At 36.1% G+C, this 10,895-nt stretch overlaps 1 non-coding gene across 1 annotated transcript; it reads left to right on the plus strand.

Moving 5' to 3' along the window:
* Nucleotides 1-10,506: 10,506 nt before the first annotated feature.
* Nucleotides 10,507-10,668, plus strand: LOC116549849. The gene has a single exon (XR_004268124.1). It is a non-coding gene; the product is annotated as a U1 spliceosomal RNA (small nuclear RNA).
* The last annotated feature ends 227 nt before the right edge of the window (nt 10,669-10,895 follow it).

The following is a 10,895-nucleotide window of genomic DNA, read 5'->3' on the forward strand; positions in this document are numbered from 1 at the left end:
TGTTCTTGTATCAGTTTGCTGAGAATGATGGTTTCCAGATTCATCCATGTCCCTACAAGGGACACAAACTCATTGTTTTTTATTCCATGGAGTATATGTGCCACATTTTCTTTGTCTAGTCTATCATTGATGGGCATTTTTGTTCGTTCCAGGTCTTTGCTATTGTAAGCAATACCACAATGAACATAAGTGTGATATGTTTTTATAAGAGAACGATTTATAATCCTTTGGGTATATATCCAGTAATAGGATTGCTAGGTCAAATGGAATTTCTATTTCCAGATCCTTGAGGAATCACCACACTGTCTTTCATAATGGTTGAACTAATTTACACTCCCGCCAACAGTGTAAAAGCATTCCTATTTCTCCACATCCCCTCCAGCATCTGTTGTCTCCAGATTGTTTAATGATCGGGATTCTAACTGGCATGAGATGATATCTCAATGTGGTTTTGATTTGCATTTCTGTAATGACCAGTGATGAATATTTTTTCAAGTTTGTTGGCCTCATAAATGTCTTCTTTTGAAAAGTGTCTGTTCATCTCCTTCACTCACTTTTGAATGTGTTTGTTTGTTGTAAATCTGTTTTAGCTCTTTGTAGATTCTGGATATTAGCCCTTTGTCAGATGGCTAGACTGCAAAAATTTTTTTCCATTCTGTTGGTTACCAGTTCACTCTGATGATTGTTTCTTTTGCTGTGCAGAAACTCTTAAGTTTAATTAAATCCCATTTGTCTATTTTGGCTTTTGTCGCCATTGGTTTTGGTGTTTTAGTCATGAAGTCCTTGCCTATGCCTATGTCCTGAATGGTTTTGCCTAGGTTTTCTTCTAGGGTTTATATGGTGTTAGGTCTTATGTTTAAATCTTTAATTCACCTGGAGTTAATTTTAGTGTAATGTGTCAGGAATGGGTCCAGTTTCAGCTTTCTGCACATGGCTAGCCAGTTTCCCCAACACCATTTATTAAACAGAGATTCCTTTACCCATTGCTCGTTTTTGTCAGATTTGTCAAAGATCAGATGGTTGTAGACATGTGGCATTAACTTCTGAGGCCTCTGTTCTGTTCCATTGGTCTATATCTCTGTTTTGGTACCAGTGCCATGCTGTATTGCTTACTGTAGCCTTGAAGTATAGATTGAAGTTAGGTAATGTGATGCCTCCAGGTTTGTTCCTTTTTTGCTTAGGATTGCCTTGGCTATGTGGGCTCTCTTTTGGTTTCATATGAAGTTTAAAGTGGTTTTTTTTTTCCAGTTCTGTGAAGAAGGTCAATGGTAGCTTGCTGGGGATAGCATTGAATCTATAAATTATTTTGGGCAGTATGGCCATTTGCATGATATTAATTCTTCCTAACCAGGAGCATGGAGTGTTTTTCCATCTGTTTATGTCCTCTCTTATTTCCTTGAGCATTGGTTTGTAGTTGTCCTTGAAAGGTCCTTCACATCCTTTTTTAGTTGTATTCCTAGGTATTATTTTATCTTTATAGCAATTGTAAATGGGAGTTCACTCATGCTTTGTCTCTGTTTGTCTGTTATTGGTGTACAGGAATGCTTGTGATTTTTTCACATTGATTTTGTATCCTGAGACTTTGCTGAAGTTTCTTATCACCTTAAGGAGATTTTGGGCTGAGATGATGGGGTCTTCTAAATATACAATCATGTCATCTGCAAATAGAGACAATTTGAGTTCCTCTTTTCCTAATTGGATATCCTTTATTTCTTTTCCTTGCCTGATTTCTCTAGCTAGAACTTCCAATACTATATTGAATAGGAAGAGTGAGAGAGGGCATCCTTGTCTAGTGCCAGTTTTCAAAGAAAATGCTTACAGTTTTTGCCCATTCAGTATGATATTGGCTGTAGGTTTGTCATAAACAGCTTTTATTATTTTGAGATATGTTCCATTGATACCTAGTTTATTGTGGGATTTTAGCATAAAGTGCCATTGAGTTTTCTCAAAGGCCTTCTCTGCATCTGTTGAGATGATCATCTGGTTTTTATCTTTGGTTCTGTTTATATGATGGATTGTGTTTATAGATTTGTGTATGTTGAATCAGCCTTGCATTCCTGGGATGAAGCCTACTTGATGGTGATGGATAATCATTTTTTGATGTGCTGTTGCATTTGCTTTGCCAGTGTTTTATTGGAGATTTTTGCATTGATGTTCATCACGGATATTGGCCTGAAATTTTCTTTTTTAGTTGTGTCTTTGCCAGGTTTTGGTATCAGGATGATGTTGGTCTCATGAAATGAGTTAGGGAGTATTCCCTTTTTTTGTATTGTTTGGAATAGTTTCAGAAAGAATGGTACAAGCTCCTCTTTGTATGTCTTGTAGAATTTGGCTGTGAACCAGTCTGGACCTGGACTTTTTTTTGGTTGGTAGGTTAATAATTGCTGCCTCAACTTCAGACCTTGTTATTACTCTATTCAGAGATTCAACCTCTTCCTGGTTTAGTCTTGGGAGGGTGTAAGTGTCCAGGAATTTATCCATTTCTTCTAGATTTACTTGTTTATGTGCAAAGAGTTGTTGGTAATAATCTCTAATGGTAGTTTGTATTTCTGTGGAATTGATAGTGATATCCCCTTTATCATTTTTTATTAAATCTTTTTGATTCTTTTCTCTTTTCTTTTTTATTAGTCTGGCTAGCAGTCTGTCTATTTTGTTGATATTTTCCAAAAGCTAGCTCCTGGATTTATTGATTTTTGAAGGATTTTTTGTGTCTCTATCTCCTTCACTTCTGCTCTGATCTTAGTTATTTCTTGTCTTCTGCTAGATTTAAAATTTTTTTTTGATCTTGCTCCTCTAGCTCTTTCAATTTTGATGATAGGGTGTTGTTTTTAGATCTTTCCTCACTTCTAATGTGGACATTTATTGCTGTGGGCATTTATTGCTGTAATTTTCCCTCTAGACATTGCTTTAAATGTGTCCCAGAGATTCTGGTACATTGTGTCTTCATTCTCATTGATTTCGAAAAACATCTTTATGTCTGCCTCATTTCATTGTTTATCCAGTTGTCATTCAGAAGCAAGTTGTTCAGTTTCCATGTAGTTGTGCAGTTTTGAGTGAGTTTCTTAATCCTGAGTTCTAGTTTGATTGGACTGTGGTCTCAGAGACTGTATGTTATGATTTCCATTCTTTTGCATTTGCTGAGGACTGATTTACTTCCAATTATGTGGTCAATTTTAGATTCAGTGCAACGTGGTGCTGAGAAGAATGTATATTCTGTGGATTTGGGGTGGAGTGTTCTGTAGTTGTCTATTAGGTTTGCTTGGTCCAGATCTGAGTTCATGTCCTGGATATCTCTGTTGATTTTCTGTCTTATGGATCTGTCTAATATTGACAGAGGAGTGTTAATGTCTACCACTATTATTGTGTGGAAGTCTAAGTCTTTTTGTAAGTCATTAAGAACTTGCTTTATGTTTCTCAGTGCTCCCATATTGGGTATATATATATATATTTATGATAGTTAGCTCTTCATGTTGCATTTATCCTTTTACCATTATGTAATGCCCTTCTTTGTCTCTGTTGATCTTTGTTGATTTAAAGTCTGCTCAGAGACAGAGACTAGGATTGCAACTGCTGCTTTTTTTTTTTTTTTTTTTTTTTTTTTGCTTCCATTTGCTTGGTAAATCTTCCTTCATCCCTTTATTTTGAGTCTATGTGTGTCTTGCATGTGAGATGGGTCTCCTGAATAGAGCACACTGATGGGTCTTGACTTTTTATCAAATTTGCCAGTCTGTGTCTTTTGATTGTGGAACTTAGGCCATTTACATTTAATGTTAATATTATTATGTGTGCATTTGTTCCTGCCATTTTGTTACTGGCTGGTTGTTTGGCCCATTAATTGATGCAGTTTCTTCATTGCATGGTTGCTCGTTACCATTTGGTACATTTTTGCAGTGGCTGGTACTGGTTGTTCCTTTCCATGTTTAGTACTTCCTTTAGAAGCTCTTGTAAGGGAGGTCTGATGGTGACAAAATCTCTCAGCAGTTGCTTGTCTGTAAAGGATTTTATTTCTCCTTCACTTATGAAGCTTAGTTTGGCTGGATGTGAAATTCTGAGTTGATAGTTCTTTTGTTTAAGGATGTTGAATATTGGCCCCCACTCTCTTCTGGCCTGTAGGGTTTCTGTCAAGAGATCCACTGTGAGTCTGATGGGCTTCCCTTTGTGGGTGACCCGACCTTCCTTTCTGGCTGCCCTTAGCATTTTTCCTTCATTGCAACCCTGATGAATCTGGTGATTATGTGTCTTGGGGTTGCTCTTCTTGAGGAATATCTTTGTGGTGTTCTCTGTATTTCCTGGATTTGAATGTTTGCCTATCTTTAGAGGTTGGGAAAGTTCTCCTGGATAATATTCTGAAGAGTGTTTTCCAGTTTGGATTCATTCTTCCCATCACATTTAGATACACTGATCAACTGTAGATTAGGTCTTTTCATATAATCCCATATTTCTTGGAGGCTTTGTTCATTTCTTTTCACTATTTTTTCTCTAATCTTGCCTTCTCATTTTATTTTATTGAAGTGATCTTCAATCTCTGATATCATTTCTTCTTCTTGATTGATTTGGCTATTGAAACTTGTATATGCTTTATGAAGTTCTCGTGCTGTGTTTTTCAGCTCCATCAAGTCATTTATGTGCTTTTCTAAGCTGGTTATTCTAGTTAGCATTTCATCTAAATTTTTATCAAGGTTTTTAGTTTCTTTGCATTGGGTTAGAACATGTTCCTTTAGCTTAGAGAAGTTTATGATTACCCACCTTCTGAAGATTGCTTCTGGCAATTCATCAAACTCATTCTCCATTCTGTTTTGTTCCCTTGCTGCTGAAGAGTTGTGATCCCTTGGAGGAGGAGAGGTATTCTGGTCTTTGATGGCTTCATCCTTTTTGCACTTGTTTCTTCTCATCTTCATCAATTTATCTACCTTTGATCTTTGAAGCTGGTGATTTTGGATGGGTTCTCTGAGTTGACATCCTTTCTGTTGATGTTGAAGCTATTTCTTTTTGTTTTTTAGTTTTCCTTCTAATAGGTTTCTGTGCTTTAGGACTGCTGGAGGCCCACTCCAGACCTTGCTTGCCTGGGAATCACCTGTGGGGGTTGCAGAACAGCAGGGATTGCTGCTTGATCTTTCCTCTGGTAGCTTCATCCCAGAAGGGTAACCCCTGGTGTCAGTCAGAGCTCTCCTTTATGAGGCATCTTTTTGGTTATACAGGGTTCAGGGAGCCACTTGAGGAGGCAGTGTGTCCCTTGTGTGCCTGTAGAGGCATGGCTGGGCTGTCATGGACTCAGTTCAGCTGCTGTGTAAGCTTCCTCTGGGTTTTGTTTACACAGATAGGTTTAGACTCACCTCAGCAATGGTAGACACCCTTCCCTCCACTGAGCTTGATCATTCTGGGTCGAGCTCAATCTGAGATGCTGGCTGTGAAACTCTCAAGCAAGAAGCCTTCAGTTTGCTCATCTTCGTGGGGGTGGGAACTGCCCAGCTGTATCACTTGTCTCCTTGCTTTCAGCCACCCCTCTTTCTGGGGAGTGGGTAGCCCCGTCCTGCAGATGCTCTCGGTGCTAGTCAAAACATCTGCCCATGTTTGTGCCAACAACCCAAGGTGCTAGCAAAGCTGCCACTCAGATCTGTGCTGGTAACTTGCGGCACTTTTCAACCCAGCAGGGATCTCCTGATCTGTGGGTTGCAGAGGCCATGGGAGAAGCGCAGTATCTGAACCGGAGTGCTGGAGCAGGAAGGAAGTCTCCAATCCTCTGGTTAGTTGCACTTCCCAGACGAGGCAATGCCCTGCCCTGCCTCAGCTTGCCCTCCTTGGGCTATACCCACTGTCCAACCAGTCCCATTGAAATGAACCTGCTACCTTGGTTGGAAATGCAGAAATCACTTGCCTTCTGCATCTTTCTCACTGGGAACTGTGTTCTGGAGCTCTTCCTATTTGGCCATGTTGGCAGAATTCCAAGAAATTTTCATTTTAAATTTTTATGAGCACATAGTAGGTGTATATACTTATGGAGTACATTAAAATATTTTGATACAGAAGTACAGTTTATAATAATCACGTCAGGAAAAATTGAGTATCCATCACCTCAAACATATATATTTTATGATGTAACAAATATCCCAATATGCTCTTTTATTTTAAAATATACAATAAATTATTGTTGACCATAGTCACTTTGTTGTTCTATCAAATATTAGGTATTATGTATTCTATTTAGCTATTTTTTGTACCCATTAACCATCCCCATTCCCCCCATCCCTACCACTATCCTTTCCAGCCTCTGGGTATCATAATTCTACTCTCTATCTTCATGAGTTTAATTGTTTTAATGTTTGATTCCCACAAATTCATGAGAACATGCAAAGTTTCTCTTTCTGTGCCTGGCTTATTTCATGTAACATGATGATCTCCAGTTCCATCCATGCTGTTATAAATGACAGAATCTCATTCTTCTTTATGGCTGAATAGTACTTCATTGTATATAAATACAATATTTTCTTAATCCATTGATCTCTTGCTGGACACTTAGGCTGCTTCAAAATCTTGGTTATTGTGAATAGTGCTGCAATAAACATAGGATTAAACACATCTCTTTGATAAACTGATTTGCTTTTTTGAGGTATATACATAGGAGTGGGATTCCTGGATTGTATGACTCTACTTTTAGTTTTTTGAAGAACCTCCAAACTCTTCTTTATAGCTATTGTACTAATTACATCCCCACCAACAGTATATGAAGGTTACCTTTTTTCACATCTTTTCCAGTATTTGTTATTGCCTATCTTTTGGATATAAGCCATTTTAACTGGAGTGAGATGATGTATCATTGTAGTTTTTATTTAACCTTTTCTGATTATCAATGACTTGAGCACATTTTTATATGATTGTTTTCCATTTATTTGTCTCCTTTTGAGAAAATTTGATATGGTTTAGCTGTGTCCCTACTCCCAAATCTCATCTTAAATTGTAATCTCCATAATCCCCACATGTCAAGGGAGAGACCAGGTGGCGGAACTGAATCATGGGGGTGGTTTCCCTCATGGTGTTTTTTGTGATTGTGAGTGAGTTCTCATGAGATCTGATGGTTTTATAAGTGTTTGATATTTCCTCCTGTGTTTACTTCTCCTTCCTGCTGCCTTGTAAAGAAGGTGCCTTGCTCCCCCTTTGCCTTGTGTCCTAATTGTAAGTTTACTGAGGCTTCCCCAGGCACGTGGAACTGTCAGTCAACTAAACCTCTTTACTTTATAAATTACCCAGTCTCAAGCAGTTCTTTATAGCGGTATGAAAATGGACTAATACAAATGTCTATTATGATCTTTTGCCCATTTTAAAATCACATTATTAGATTATTTTCCATACAATTATTTGATGTCCTTATATATTCTGGTTATTAATCTCTTGTCAGATGGATAGTTTGCAAGTATTTTCTGCCATTCTGTGGGATGTCCTTCACTTTGTTGATTGTTTCCTTTTTGGTGCAAATCCAATGTCCATTTTTTTGCTTTAGTTTCCTGTGCTGGTGATGGGGTATTACTCAAGAAATCTTTGCCCAGTCCAAAGTCCTGAGGAGGTTCACCAATGTTTTATTTTAGCAGTTTAATAGTTTGAAGTCTCAGATTTGTCTTCAATATTTTTTGATTTGATTTTTATATGGCGAGAGATAAAGGTCTAGTTTTATTCTTCTGCATATGGATCAAAACACAGTTAATTTGAATGTGGTTACATAGTGGTTATTTTGCTATTAGGGTTATATTGTATATATTTGTTACATATCCATTTGTGTCTATCAACATGAAATAAAATATAATATGAAATAAAATATAATCAAATTTTATGGAAAAATTACATTATTATGATAACTTCAGTTGGCAGTGTAATAAAAATTTATTAAACACATTGTATTTTAGTTTTGGTGGCTTTTATGAGGAACTTATAATGTATGGTGATTGAAGTGATTTGAAGTATTGCTATTTAAGCACAGTATCATATTTTCATGATTATTATTTGGCTATAGAAATATGAATGTCCTCTGAATAAAACAGGTGACAGAATATTTGAAGCTCTGGAGTATTATTTCTTGTTTATCTGTGAAGGGCCATCATATAGTTAGGAAGAATATGATAGTATCTACTCTAAATATTACTATTCAAAATTTCATAAAGATAAATATAAACAGGACAGACACATGTATTCACTGTTTACACAGGGATTAAACTATGATATATCCAAAATATATGTATTAAACTACCATTCATTTTGTATAAAATGTGATCACCCACCTAGAAAATCCAAGAAAATAAAGTTAAAACAATGATTAAAACTAATAAGGAATTTGTATACAAATTTAATGCGCAATAACTTTTCTATATAGGGTAATAATCAATTAGAACATATAATGGAACAATGTCCCAATCAGAATAGCAGCAGAAACCAAAAATCAGTGAGAATTAAACCTAACAAAAGATCTAAAAGACCATTATGAAAACAATGCAACACTCTTTGAAGGATATATAAATCAACCTAAATAAATGCAGAGGCATAGCATATTCCTGAAGAAGAATATTTAACATTGTGAAGATGTTTTCCCCCAAATCTATAAATTTCATACAATCTCATATAGAATCTTAAAAGAACACTTTATGGAACTTGACATGTTTAATTTAAAGTTCAATTGAAGAGAAAAATGTAATGATAGCCAAGACTATTTTGAGAATATCAAAAAGTGGCATTTGCACAATTTCATTAAAAAATACAGTGTAAAGGTGTATAGCAGCTAAACTTACCCTACTTAAGTAGGAATTCAGGAAGAGGCAGCTTAATTGCACAGAAAAAGAGTGTAGATCAGGTCCAGCTACCTAGGACAATTTAATATGTGACAAAGGCAATGTCATATGTTACCCTGTGGTGAAAATAATGAGGAACAAATAGGCTATTAAATCAATAGTAGTGTGACAGTTTCTTGATGATTTGGAAAAGAAAATTAAGTTTTTCCCTACCTTGCACCCTCACAAAATTATTTTGAAATAGACCAAACAATTATATATAAATTACAGAAATATAAAATTATGTTTAGAAAATAGAATATTTATTTATAATTTAGGGCTTTGAAAGATTTTTTAAGAAATCGCTAAATTCAGAATTCATAAAGGAGATAGTTGTCATATCTACCTATATAAAAATTTAAAACTTTCAAATGACAAAATTACAATAAATGAAGAAAAGTGACGGACTGGGAGAAAATATGTTACACATGTAACTCTCAAAAGATTACTTACCATAATTTATAGAGACCATAACTTACAAAACAAAAAATTATTCAATGAACTAAATAACTAAAAATAGCTTAAAAACATTTTAGAAGATGCTCAACCTCATTAGCAAGCAGGAAAATGTAAATAAAAAGAAAGTGATAATATTTTTCTCATCATTGTAGGAAAAAATAACAAACCTTAATTTCTTACAGTAGGTAATGATGATGTAAAACAAATGCTGATTAACTCTGTAGTTGCGTGTACAAGTTCTGTATTAGTCCGTTTACACACTGCTATAAAGAGTTTTTCTGAGACTGGGTCATTTATAAAGGAAAGAGGTTTAATTGACTGACAGTTCTGCATGGCTGGGGAGGCCTCAGAAAACTTACAGTCATAGCAGAAGAGGAATCAGGCACATCTCACATGGTGGCAAGTAAGACAGAGTGAGCAAGCAGGGAAAACTGCTTTATAAACTGCCTCAGATCTCATGAGAACTCACTATCACAAGAACAGCATCGGAAATCTGCCCCCATAATTCAATTACCGCCCTCCCTTGATACATGGAAATTACAGGTGAAGCAGGCATGTCTTACATGGCAACAGGCAAGAGAAAGAAAGAGAGAGAGGGTAAACTGACACTTATAAAACCATCAGATCTCAATGAGAACTCACTATCATGAGAACAGCATGGGAGAAACAACCCCTGTGAGCCAATCACCTCCTACCAGGTCCTTCCCCAGGCAGGTGGGGATTACAATCTGTATTAAACTTCAAGATGAGATTTGGGTGGGACATAGCCAAATCATATTTGCAGTGAAAAATTTCAGGATCTAACAAAAATGTAATGTGCAGTCTTTCTAGTGCCAGTGATACTACCTCTAGATATCTTTTCTAGAGAAATAAGCCACACTTCCCTAATGATGCAAATACAAGGATTAGACAGTTAACAAAACTACACTCAACCTACACATCCATTGGTAGTAAACTAGTTGAACCCCAGTGTATTTATACTGTAGAATAATGACATAGATTATAAACATACCAGTCGTGTGTATGCCAACATGGAAAGCTCTCCAACACTTATTGCAAAATGAAAAAAGCAAATTACTGACATTAATTATAGACATGTCATTTGGTAAAATATGTGTTTAAAAACAAAATCATATGTATGTATGTGCAGACATGTGCACACACATATATAAATATATTCATGTATATATATATATGTATGTATGTATGTTACATATTGCATGGGAGTGATCTGGGGATACTTACCTGGCAGGTGAGATACTGTGATTATGAAGGTGGTTTACCCAGAGTGGGGCTTATCCATTGCACTCTGAATGTTCTGACCCCTGTTACTTCCTTAATGTGGACAACCCTATGGCATAATTTGTGGTAGTGAGGAACTTTGTTTACACTCTCCTTCAAAAGGAAATAAAAAAGTAAAAACAAACAAGAAAAAAAAAAAGAAAGGAAAGGAAAGAAGAAAAGACCAAAGCAAAGTTACCTGAAATAAATTAAAACCCACTTACTCTTAACCCTGATTACCTCTGAAGAGGGGAGTGCGATTCACCTAAAGTGAAATTGGACTATTCATTCTTACAATATAATGTTTCTGAGCTTGAATTTTTTTAGTAAAATGTTTTTATATAA

This window comes from Sapajus apella, unplaced genomic scaffold (assembly GCF_009761245.1).
Source record: "Sapajus apella isolate SASKATOON/1434 unplaced genomic scaffold, GSC_monkey_1.0 scaffold6, whole genome shotgun sequence".
Lineage (NCBI taxonomy): Eukaryota > Metazoa > Chordata > Mammalia > Primates > Cebidae > Sapajus > Sapajus apella.